This window comes from Talpa occidentalis, unplaced genomic scaffold, assembly GCF_014898055.3.
Source record: "Talpa occidentalis isolate TD23 unplaced genomic scaffold, MPIMG_talOcc4v2.1 talOcc4.17, whole genome shotgun sequence".
NCBI classification, from domain to species: Eukaryota; Metazoa; Chordata; class Mammalia; order Eulipotyphla; family Talpidae; genus Talpa; species Talpa occidentalis.
The window spans coordinates 1,377,223-1,389,949 of NW_023601754.1; the positions used below are offsets into that span (position 1 = coordinate 1,377,223).

Here is a 12,727-nt window from a genome sequence, read left to right on the forward strand (position 1 = left end):
GTTGGAGGTTGGCTGCAAAATTACAGAATTCAGTCGCAAAGGGGGACTTTTTTGGCATTATCTACTTTGCATCTCAGCAGCGAACGCAGCCCTTGTTTATATGAAGCAATTCCTGAATGCTAAATTTGGAAATTTTACGTATTCCTCTAATCCGCCAGGTCCCAAGCAGGACGGGGCCCCTCCAAGAAGCCGCTCCATTCCCTGGCATTCCTCAGGTCTCTGGTTGAACCTCCCAGTGTGATAGGGAAGGCCAGAGAGCGGCAGACTGGGCAGCCGGGCCCGGGCAGCACCCAGCCCCGGCACTTCCCTGGGCAGCCAAGGAGGCGCGCTGTGGCCGGACAGCGGTTTTATTTTTAAGTGTCTGTGTACAAATGTATATAAGACGGCTCCCGCAGGGCCGGCCCAGCCCAATCTTTGGCTGCATCTCAGGGCTTTGGTCCATGGGAGTGGGCCCCGGAGGAGAGGGAGGTCTGGGCCAAGGGAGCACAGATTGATAAGGAACGTCAGTAGCCCGAGCTGGTATGAGCGGGAGAAGGAATGTGATGTGATGAGTAACACTCGTGTTTTATCTGCATTGCTTGAAGACATCTTCAAGGGAGGAAATCACACCGTTTGGGGCGACTGATAAAGGAGATAGAGCTGGCCACGCTTACAGAGCAGGCTCGCTGCCCCCTCCCCCCAAATCCTCTACCTGAGCAAAATCGTTGGAATTTGGCTTTGAGTCTTCCTGCTGCTGCTGCAACATTTTATCACATACCGGTCACCTCCCAGAAGTCTGGGCTCTCCTAAGCACCCCTCCTCAAGCCTCCCTGCTGCTGCCAGCCTGCCCCCACTACAGCACACACTTACCTGTCTCAACCCTCTGCATGGCACGCTGTCACCATCAGAGAGTCAAGGAGCAGTTGGCGGACAGGGGCGTAGATGCCTACAACCACGAGGGAGCTGTGAGGAGCTTGCCAACCTCCCATCTTCAGCTCTCTCCCTGCCCTGGCACTGCCACCCACGACCCGGGCGTGCAGGACCTGCCAAGACATAGAAGAAATGACCCCTGAGTGTGCGGTGCTGACAGCAAGCGGTGACTCCGCGCGTCCCGTCCCCTTCCTGTCTCGGCGCCTTGGCAGACCCTGAAACAAGGGCTCATGCGCAGGAACAGTGGGGCAGCGAGGCCAAGGACGCCCCTGGGGTTGGCAGCAAGCACAGGAGGAAGCACCCCATGAAGCGAGTCACACAGGGGGAGCACAGTCCTACCGAGGCGCTCCATGGGACAGTGTAGAGCACGCACTCCAGAGGCCGCGGCCCTAAGTGGACAGGGGGCTGGGGGAGCCCGAGGGACATGCCCAGGTGCGTTATTTCCCAACACGCCGGGCCGCTGCGCACGGCCAGGGCCAGGGCCAAGGCCAGCGCTCGCCGCCAGACAAAGGCCTCAGGCAAAGGCACAGGAGCGGGCACTGAACGTGGGAGCACGGCTGCCAGAAGGACGCGGAGGGGCCATGAGAGGCCCAGAGAGCTCCAGTCAGGCTGCCAGGAAGGATGGAGCCAGAGCCCAAGCCGGGGACCTCGTCCACACCGCCACGCCACCACCGCTCTCCCAGGCGCGACGCCTGGCTTCTCGGCACAGCTTGCTCTTGCCACCGCGGAGTTTCTGCTCAGGCCTCTCAGCCCCGAGGCACCTGTGCTACGGAGGACCAGGTGCTCTATCTGGGTCGCTGCTTCACATGCCAGCCCAGTGGCTGTCACCACTGAGCTTCGAGAGAGGATTTCGCCAGAAAGCACTTTGCCCTCCAATAAGCTATGACTCCAGGGACGTGTGAGAGGGCTGTGGAGACTTGTATTTCCTCAGCGACCACACGGCTGCTGGGTTAGCGGAGCACAGACGGCCGCAGCTGCACACGGAACAGCTCCTGATCACCTCAAGTATGACAAGAGAACGCGACCCTCGCGCCTCCCAGGCCAGTGACAGGCCCACTAGCAGCAGCAGCAAAGACACCGCACGTGAGGGGCTCACAGAAGGGCAGACACAAGAATGGGGCAAACTCATTTGTCCAGGGGAAAGGAACATGTTCCCCTACACTATTCCTGGGGTGTGAGATGATGTTTCTCCCAAAGACATGGGCGTTCCTCTCCATCAGCGATCCCTTCAGCTCCTCAGGGAATGCCAGTCACCACACTTGCTATCGAAAAAGCTCTAAAGGGAGGCCTGCCTCCCTGAAATGCTCAAGGCCGATGTGTACACAGGCCAGCACCCCAGTTTTGCCACGTGGCGCACAGAGCAGGCACGTAACCCAGAGATACTCATGCAGTGGTTTCTCCTGTTTAACAGAAAGTCTTAGGAGTGTGCGGTGCTTTACTATGTGAGACAGATCAACATGAAGCCAATGTGACAGAAACAGGGTAACAGGTTCTGGCTGGAGCTTCTATTTCCCCTGCGTCTCATGCTGTTGCTCTTACCTGGCTGTAGTGGCAGGAAGGCCACAGAGCAGGATATCCACAATCCGAGCAGCCCGGATAAAGGAGAGCCCCAGAGCCCTCAGTGGCTTTCTCAGGCTTTTATTGAGCTTTTGCATGTAGTGCAGCAACCAGGTCCATGGCAGGCAGGGGTGCCGGGGGGCAGGGGGGGCCAGGAGGCCAGTAGGCCTCCAAGCCCCCAGCAAGTCTTCACTCTGGGCTTCTCTGGCTTCTTTCTCCCCTTCCCTCTCCTGCCTCTGCCAGGCCCACTGGAGTAAACAACACAGCTTATAACAGTGTAACAACTGCAGGTGCCCGCCTTCAATCAATCCTAATGGTGGGAGGGCAGAAAAGCCTGAAAACCATTTAGCCTGTGGGCCATGCTACCCCGAGGGGCTGAAAAGGATGGCCTGCAAGCCACTGATCAAGACCAAATCCGCACCCGGCACAGGAGAACAGTAAGGCCAAGGGAGGTTCAGGATCATCTGGGCATCAAAACAGAGCAGGTCAGAAGACAGCGAATCAGAACTCAGTTCCTAACTCTGTGCTGCCCTCAAGAGCTACAGATAAACCAGGGCACTGAGGGATTCCGGGGGACCAGGCCTCAGCAGCGGAGCTAAAGGGCCCTTGAGTAAAGGCTACCCGAGACCTTCCCTAATAAGATTAAAAACAAGCTTCAAAGGATCAAGCTGATTTTCACGGAACTTAACCTCCTGCCAAAATAAACTTCAGCCCTGTTTAAAGGAAGATGAACCAAATCCAACAACTCAATAACAAGCATTTGTAATGTTTGGCATCCAATCAAAAATCACTAGACATGTGAAAAGCAGTAAAATGTGACCTATAACCAGGATAAAAATCAGTCAAAAGAAGCTGAGCCAAAAGTGACAAGAATGTTAGAATTAACACAGAAGAACTTTAAATAACTGTGAGAGACGTGTTCAAGGATGTAAAGAAAAACATGAACATAATGGAGAAGGAATTGGAAGCTATGAAAAGGACCTAGTAGGGTTTTTAAAGATGAAACTATTACTATTACTATTCCATCTAAAATAAGGAATTCACAGAGGGGCTTTACAGAAGAACAATCATCGTGGAGAAAAGACCACAGCCTTGCAGACACAGCTACGGCAACCACGTAAATCAAAAGGGTTCTAGGGGCGACATCAAAGAGTCTACCATGCTGGGAATTGAAGTCCCAAAGGAAAGCAGACAGGGAAAGGGATTGAAAAATAATTGACATAATGGCTAAGATTTTTCCAAATTTGTTGAAAACTATAAACCCACTGATCCAAGATCAATGAAACTCAAACAAGAAAATATAAAGAAAACCACGAGGACGCTCATCAGGAGGAAACCGCTAAAAAAATAGTAACGATGATAAGGAATAAAAGTGAAAGGCCAGTGGAAGGAAGACAATGAATGCAGAGGAACAATGTAAGAACGCGCACAGATCCCACTAGGAAAAAGCAGTCAGAAGACGCCGTATCAACCGTTTAAAGCGATGAAGGAAAAGCTACCCTTTAGAATTCCACACCTAGTGACAACTACTTGCAAAAATGTAGGTTAAAATAAAATCATCTTTTTAAAACAAAAAGTTGAGAAAACTCATGGCTCGTGGACTTGAGCTACAAAAACTGTCTAAGGAAATTGGTGACGATGAAGCGCCTCTGGAGGTAACCTGGTTCTCCACAACCACAGTGCCGGACACGGAAGTCTGAGCACACCAGACCGCTTTCTCTACTCTTTGAAAAAAGTATTCTAACAGTTGACTGATTCAAAACACATCAGTGTCTCGAGGGCCTTATTACACGCAGAAGCAGTAAGTCTGCGTCCCCGCGGCAGAAACCAGGGCAGTGAATGGAGTTCAGCGTTGCACGCCCTTCCGTCGCAGGTGACGAGACAGTCACCGAAGACAGGCTGCGGCCAACACCGAGACAGCGGTGCCCGCAGCGAACACCGCACGGGAGGCAACGGGGTGAAGCAGTAAGCTAGCCGTGGAGAGAAAAGTGCAATGCGAAGGCGCAGTCAATCCAGAAGGAGGCAGGCAGGGGAAAAGGAACAAGGAAGAAGCAGAACACATGCCCGCAGGCGTGGGGATGGAGCGCAGGTGTGAGTCCGCAGGAGGCGCACAGACAAGACAGCTCCGTCAGGGGCCGCGAGGGCGAGGGTGTCGCTGACACCCTTCCGCAGGCCCCTCAGAGCGCCGTGCTCTCCCCAGTGCCCCGCGGGCTCCGTCCTCAGCCTAGCGCCTAGAGGCAGCCGCAACCAGCACCGCAGGAGCACCCAGATCTCGACTTCTCGTATCCCGCAACAGAATGAAGACGGACTCCTTGGGAGAACGGGGGATTCTCAGGCTGGAGCAGGAAGAACCCGGGACGCGCCTGGGCTGTCTGGTGGCGCAGCAAGGACAGATGCGCTCACGCTCACACCCCACAGTGGCCAGGGCAAAGGGACACAGAGGCAATGGACAGAGCGCCCCGTGTCAGACTTGGACTGACAGAGAATGAAGCCCTGAATTATACACCTGACGTGAAACACGAATAGCCACGAGCGGCTACGTGTGTGCGGGAGAAGACACGTCTCCCGCGCGGAGGAACTCCGTCCCACGTGAGGACGCCGCAGCCACAGAGGGGCAGCTCCACCCTCCACCGGCGTGGACCGCCCGCCCGCAGGACCCGGTGTGAATGAACTTCACAGTGGCGAAGCCCGGTGAGCGTGCCCCATAGGTGCCCGGTCACCAACTCTGACAGAGCCAGGACAGGGACCCAAACCTGACCCAGCCTGGGCAACACGGGGCCACAGCACCTTCCTTTCGGCCCGTGTGTCAGCTCTGACCTCTGACTCGGGGAACACCGTGGGTCACGGGAGGCACGGGCGGCTGTCCTCTGCCTGCGTCGGCCGCAGGTGCGCTTCGCTCGTGGGGGGCGCTGGCCCCTCATCGCAGAGCCATGGCGAATTCCACAGGCCAGCATCGGGCTGGCTCCGGTGGACGTGAGGAGGAGGCCACTGGATGTGAGCTGAGAGGCCTGGGCCACGCCGCAAAGCAGGATTCTGCAGAGGAGGCAGCCACCAGAACGCCAGCCTCCAGATGGAGCCGGGGAGCAGGGAAGGCAGCCGCTGGGCCTCCTGGGATGGAGCAAAATGCTCCCCTGAGCACAGTTAAGGAGGGGCTCCTGGGAAGATCGAGAGCTGGCGGTCTGCGCAGCCAGTGCAGCCCTGGCCTGGCTGCCGAGGGTGATTCCGGGACAGACAGTGATTAAACTGCTTATGGTTTTGGCTTGAAACCCACAGAGCTTGATGCAAAAGGACAATGATCTAAGAGCCAGGCCCATGCAGAGCCTGAGATTGAAGGCTGTAGCCAGGCCCGCCCATCCCCCAAGCCATCTGTCCTGCCCCGGAGGGGACCTGGGGAGCCTCGTGGCCAAGGGATGTCACTGGAGGAGGACGGACGCCGGAGTCAGTGAGACCTGGGTTCAAATCCTTGTACTGCCATTAATGCTTGTTCCCTAGGGCTTCCAGAACACAGCACCCCACAGCTCCTGAGTCCACAAGTCCGAGCTCTAGTATTCGGGGGCCACACTCCCTCCCAAGGCCCTGGGGAGACCGGGCCGGCTGCTCCGCGACTCTGGGAGCCATCTGACGTAGCCACAGCAGCCGAGCAGCCCAAGCTACCTTGAGTGAAGAACCGGATTTTGCTACTTCTGATGCCACAGACACCCACAGGCAAGAGACGCACAGTCTGTGTCTCCCTCCCTGAGGGCACCAGGCCGGGCCCGTGTGGTATGCTGAGACGGGCTGTCCAATGGCAGACAGGGCTGGGCCGGCTTCTCCGCCCACCCTGGGGCTCCTCCAGGAATAACCTGTCCTCAGTCCAGAAGCAGCACCAGAGCTGCTGGATCAGAACTTCTGGGGGTTCTGATAGAGCCACGGTTCGAGGACAGCTGTGGGGCCTAAGGGGGATGCTGGGAACACCATGTCCACCACGACTTTGGGGACCCGACGTGCTGCATGTCCTCGTGCATTTGTGGATGGCAGAATCTTGGTGGGGGCTTTCGGGGACAATGAAGTCGCTTTTGGGGCTCAGCGGAGTCTGGCAGGGGAGCTGGGACCTCAGCCCCCATCATCTGTCCTTGAGGTCAGGCACTTTCTCTCCAGAGCATCCTCTAGAGTCGGGAAGAAAAGCCCCCTCCCCCCATGAAATGGGGTACCGAACACCATAAAATCTGTACTTGTGCAACTTGGAGCCAGTGAAAGAACAGTGGCAGGGGTGTCACAGGTCCCCCCGGGGTCCTCCGCTGGCCTCCTTCCCGCCCTCTCCCCCCGCGCTCCAACAGCTCTCCAGAGTCCCTCACCTGGACACGGCCAGGGACAAACGCGAGCGCCGTGAAGATGGACTCCCGGAGCGTGCGCACTGGCCCCATCTCAGACGGCTGGAGGGCGCCGAGGGCAAGGCATCTGGAGCCATCGCTCCATCGGGACCCAGCTCAGCGCTCACTGGCTGCACAGGAGCCGCCTCTGCCCGCAGCCCCCGTATCACGTGCGTGACAGCGGCGCCGCCCTCGCCAGCCCAGCAGCAACGAGGGTCAATGACGGCGGCACGCAGGGCCCTGGACAGTGAGCTCCAGCAGCTGACGCCTGCTCTAAGCCACAGAGCTGGGTGGCCGCGGGCCTCCCACCGGACGGCGGAGGCAGGGCCGGGGCTGGCAGGACTCTGGCTCCAGCGGGCGGCTCGGGGATCCAGCCTGCCTCTCCTGTGGCCTCCGTGCTGCCCACACACGGCCTTCCTAGGTCCAGAGCTGGGAGGAGAGCGAGGGTCTGGGATCTCACCCATGCTCCTCACTGGCAGCCTCAGGGCCCCACTTAACTCAAGGGGGACTGTGAAATGGAACCCCAGGTGCCCAGGAAGGAGTGGGCAGAGAACAGAGCACTGCGATTCGGTCACTGATGACCAAACTATCAGCGCTGCTGTCCTGAGCCCCGGGGCAGCTTTCAGAAGCAGCAGCGCCCTGGCAGAGCAGAGTGGAAGGCAGGGGCGCGGCGGCCCGCCTGGGCGGGGTCCAGGGCTCTGGTGATACCGTATCGCTGCACAGCGTGTCAGCAAATTGTTGAGCAAACTCGATTAAAGGAGAAAGACGTTTTATCACTGCCCGCACATAGCCCAGAGGCACAGACAGCTCAGCCCTCTGAGCTGAGAGATGCCGGGAGGCAGCTGAGCGGGCTGGCCCGGGGTGTCAGCGCTGCCAGTGCGCGAGGCTCCCTCCGAGGCTCAACACCCCACGCCTGCACAGCCAGCCCGCCCAGGAGGGGCCGAGCAGTCCGCCAAGCCGGCGCTAATCAACCTGGGATAAATGCTTGTTGTTTGAAGTTACTGAGTCTGGGGAGGCTTGTTACCCAACATTTTTGTGGCAGAAGCTAACCCGCATTCAACAGGCTCCTGAGGCGGAATTGCTTCTCCGACCGGCGGCTCATAAAGAGAGGCCATCAGAGGCCGAAGCGCTTTCACGAGCCACTCGCCACCGAGTCAAGAACAAGGATGGAAGCTCACGTTCGTGCGACCCCAGAGGGCTGCTCCTGACGAAGGAATAGCGGCGCCTTCCCGCGCTCTAGAGGGGGAGCTCCTAGGCCCCTCCGTGGGAACCTCACCAAACACCCACCTGAGAGAAGAGCGTGCAGCTCCACGCCCCTCACCCCTCACCCTGCAACCCCTGCCCAGGCACTCCCTTCCGGAAGACGCTGGAGGCCTCACGTTTCCAGGGGGGGGCGTGCCCTGAGCAGACACGCCTGCACAGGCGGCGGGAGCAGCCAGAGCACACAAGGGGTGCGAGAGCACCGGGCCCTCAGCAAGGCCAACAGCACTCCTGAGTGGCACCTCACACCGGGAGAAAGGCTGGGGGAGACTGGAGCCCCCCAGCCCCCACTGCAGGGGGTACAAAGTGGAACAGCACCTCCAGAAGACACTTCAAAGGAGTCCACACAGAGCCAGCGACCCAGAGGACCCACGCACAGCTGCATGCGCGTGCCCCAAGGGGGAGGCCGCCCATGTCCACCAGACACATGGGCACAAAGGCTCTCAGCAGCACTGTCCACGAACACCAAGAGTGCCCGACACCCAGATGTTCCCCGGCTGCTGAAGTGGACCAGGGGCGTCCACACAGTGGACATCACGCAGCCACGACGACACACTGCAGCGCACCTGGACCTTGGCCACAGCGCTGAGGGGAGAGGCCAGGCGCGAGATGACAGCTGCCCTTCCTTCCTACAGGGTGCAGGGCAGGCAGGCCTCCAGGCCCAGGCAGCACGGTGGTTCCCTGGGGTGGGGAGGAGGAGGAAATGGGGGTGACTGCTAATGGGGATGGAGCTTCTTCCTGAGCTGTAAGACTATTCTAGAACTAACTGTGATGGGGACCACAGAACTCTGAATACACTAGGAGCCACTAAGTGGCCCAGACTGAATCATATGGTCCGTGAATTATGTCAGTAAAGGTGCTCGCACACACGTCCACCACACTGAAAACGTCCACTTTCTCTGCTGGGGGCAGACGGAGAACAGGGTCATTAGGGACTTCCGTGTGAGGCCGGTACCCGGCCCCTGACCCGAGTCCACACCCTGAGCCTCCTGCCCTGCAGCAGCCTGAGTCACAGAGGAGACAGTCTTGCGTCTCCACGGCAGGCCCTAACCATGCAGCGCCGGAGGCGGCCGTGAGTGTGAAGGTGAGGTCGGTGGGCACTGGCGACAGGGCCTTGGCACGAACGTGTCACCAGCCCACTGGAGATGTGGTCCGTCCCGGCCACTCAGGAGCTGGAGGGAGGTGGCATCCAGTCCTGGCCATAACGTTTTGGGATGAGGCTGGAAGCAACTCCGGTCCTTATTCACACACGTGCTCCTGACGCCGTGACCGACCCCAGCCCCCAGTCGGAGGGTGAGACAGGTCCTTCGGAACGCCGGCACAGCCACGGAGAAAGGCAAGACGCGGGGGTCATTTCTCTCCCACTTCAAAAGGCCACCTCTGAACAGACCCTGCTACCAGGGTCTGCCCGCCCTCCCACCCAACCCCCATCGCTCTTTGAAGAAAAAAAAAATCCCTGGACGGGATCCATCTTTAACTCGCTCGCTGTGTCTGAGCCCCAGACGCACGCTGTTTAGACAGCCTGTTTCGGTGGGTGGTCAGGCCGGGAGGCTGGCGTGCGGAGTTTACAGAAGGTCCTGGCACAAATGAACTGTTGACGACCAATTGGAAGGGCTCAGTGAAATCACAACACGTCAAATATGAAAAGGGGCCGTTTCCATGCGGGGGGTGGGGCAGGGAAAGGGAAAGAAAGGTCCGTTTGGAAGGCACGCAGGGCAGCACAATGAGGAGGGACCGGGGCTCGCCCCACACACGCGCGCCCCCACAAACACCCGGCCCGCCTCCCACCAACGGCCATGGCCTTTTTTTCAATTTCACAGATTTAAATAGTTTTTCTGCATCAAATACAAGAAACAGGCTCACATTTTCTCCTCCCCTCTTATGTGGCAGGCTAATATTTGGCCATTTACGCTCCATTGGCGACCATTGCTGGGAGAACACAGGCCCCTTCCAGGTTGGTGGCCGCCCGCCGGCCGCCCCGGCCACCCGCACCTCCTTGACCGCCAGGCCTGGCCCAGGTCTCAGCCAGGAGGGGTCGCTCCGCCCGAGGGCTGGGCCTAAAGGCTTGGGTGGGGTGACTTCTAGAAGGCGCCCATGGGGAGAGAGGTGACGACGGACCCGATGCCCAGGATTCCCTCCTCAGCGCTCGTCCCCCCAAAGTCCCACTAGCGTGTTTGCATTTTGCTGGCAACTGTTGCTTTCACAGCTCTCCAAAGACAACCCATAGCTGCTGTATTTTACGCTTTTTTAAAGCCTCCCAGGAGCACGCTGACGTCTCCTCTGCAGCCTCACTGTTGTGGGGTGGGGGGGAGCATGTCTGCGCGATGCACAGGCGCCCCGCCCCCTACTGAACCTCCCAGGCGTCCCCAGACAGGGCGGGGAGGCCGGCATTTGCAAGGTTCTCCAGGAAGGGGGTGAGCTGCTCCCCTCCCGCTCTGCTGCCCGCTGCCGCCACACCCCCGCAGCTCCAGTCCTCGCAGCCTGCGTCGGCAATGTGACCACCGGAGGGGCGGCCTCGCTGTTTCCACGCAGGTTTCCTAGCCCTGGCGTGAGCGCGCTTCTGGTGCTGGGTCAGCATCCGGCGCATCCCCTGCACACGGTCCTTGCAGACGACCGTGCCCACGTGCTTCTGGCTGTGGGTCTGTTTTGAAGCACTCGGCAAGCTCGGGCCATGCAAACACCGGCCAGTCCCTACATTTCTGCCCCCGCCACGCTGGTGACCAGAGATGGGCCGCGGGAGCTGCGAGGGGGCCTCACCTCACCCGGCACCCATGCTGTGCAGCCGCCTGGTGCAAGTAGGAGACAGTCCCTTCCTCCTGGACTTTCCCCACATTTGGGGGGGCCCATTCACTAGTGTGCAGGAGGTGCTCACTTGTGCCGCCAGCAGGCTCTTGGAAACCGCAACTTCAAGCCACACAACGTGTGAGAGCGGGAGCGAAGCCTCAAGCGAAATGGTGGGACTCAGGATCGGCTGTGTCTGCTAAGGGGCAGCGTGGGGCCTGGGCCGCCAGTCACGCGGTCGCGGTGCCTCCCGGGCTGCGCGCTGAGGGGCCAGCTGGCTCCCGCGTCCTGAAGATGCCGCCCTGTGGAAGTCTCAGCATGTGGCTCCGCGCTGAGAGGCGCCTGCGGCTGTGTCATGAGCACCAGACTGCCCGCCGCGTCACCAGCTGAGCCCTGGCGGGGGGACCGCTGCCGGTCCCGCGTGGAAGTGCTGTGCCGACAGGCGCATGCACCTCGGGGCTCGGGGCGGCAGGACTGCAGAGGGCGTCGCAGTCCCACGCAGTCTGTAGGGCTCCTTCAGCCCTGGGTAGAGACTAGCTCCGCAGGGCGCCCGGGTCCCGGGGCTCACAAGGACCGTGGCTCCAGCTCAGAGCAGGGCTGCGCTGGACCCCAGCCACCACATTCCTCTGGCCACCTGTGCCCTGGGGACGGGCGCCGCCTCCTCCAGACGCCAGGAGCCGGGAGCCTCGCCCAGGTGCCGCCAGCGGGCAGATCCGGATGCAAATGTACTGCGGCCAAGCGCGGCTCCCCCTTCCCGGTGTTTCCCAGGCGCAGGGGCTTGCTTCTGCAGCTCCCAGGCCAGCCTCACGCACAGGACGCAGGGCCCCGCCTGCCGGAATCCTCGTGTCTGCTTCCATGGGAGACAGGAGTCTCCGCAGACTGCTGCTCGCTCTGCCGGTGACGCTCCGGCCTTGGGCCGCCTGGGCAGGCTCTGAGCACTCCGGAGCCCCCAAGCCGGCTGCGTGGCCTCCGCGCCCCCAGGGCAGAAGGACCAGGTGTGCCATCGCTCTCAGCAGGGTCAGGTGGAGGGTGGCCAGCCTGCGCGGTGACCAGGCTTTTTCTTAAGTCGAGGCAAAATTCACATAACTAAAGCTCACCGTCTTTAAGCGAACAATTCCAGGCAGTCGGCGCTGCCCTGCTCTCGTGCTGCTGAACAACCTCACACTTACCTCGCTCCACATCCTCATCACCCCAAAAGGAACCCTGGTGCCCCAGCCAGCACGCCCCACTTGTGCCCCACCCCACCCCACCCTCTCCATCCTTGTGGAGGTGCTGTTCTGGCTGCTCCCGACAGTGAAACCGGATGGCATCTGGCTTGTGGGGTGGCAGAGCGCCTTGAGGCCCAGGCCCGCAGAGCGGGTCACACAGCACTCCCTCCACGACGCAGAATGCACCGTGAGGATGGCCCCGTTTGGTTCGTCAGTGGACAGACACTGGGCCACGCCCTCCCTCCAGTTACTGAGGCCGGTGCTGCCGTGCTCACGCGCCATCACACACACACGCGCGCGTGAGGACATGTGTCCCGTGGGTAGATGGTAAAGTGGTCCCACGCCACTCTGGGTTTAACTCTTGAGTCTTGCACGCAGCTCCCCTATTTACCCCAAGGACAGGGGTGGGCAGTCCGAGGCTTTCCTCCTGATGAGCTGGTGCCTCTGGGCAGGAAACTGGGGCCTGGAGGGAGCAGAAGGGAGGAAAGGGGGCTGAGCCTCCAGCCTCCAACCTGCTATGATGAAGAGAAGTAGGGAAGCTGCCCCCTCACCTGTCCTCCCTCGTCAGTTCATTAAGTCAAGTAGCAGGGCTGCCCTGCGTACAGATGCTGTGCCAGGCACAGTGTGGGCATCCACCCCACGAGAGTCATCCTATGGGCTGAC

At 59.8% G+C, this 12,727-nt stretch overlaps 1 long non-coding RNA gene across 1 annotated transcript in view; it reads right to left on the reverse strand.

The window, feature by feature from the left end:
* The window catches only part of LOC119248876 (uncharacterized), a 191,034-nt gene that overhangs the window by 107,699 nt on the left and 70,608 nt on the right, over window positions 1–12,727 (reverse strand). Inside the window, exon 2 of the long non-coding RNA XR_005125997.2 lies at window positions 850–1,022. This is a non-coding gene — a long non-coding RNA (uncharacterized LOC119248876). The remainder of the gene's footprint in view (window positions 1–849; window positions 1,023–12,727) is intronic.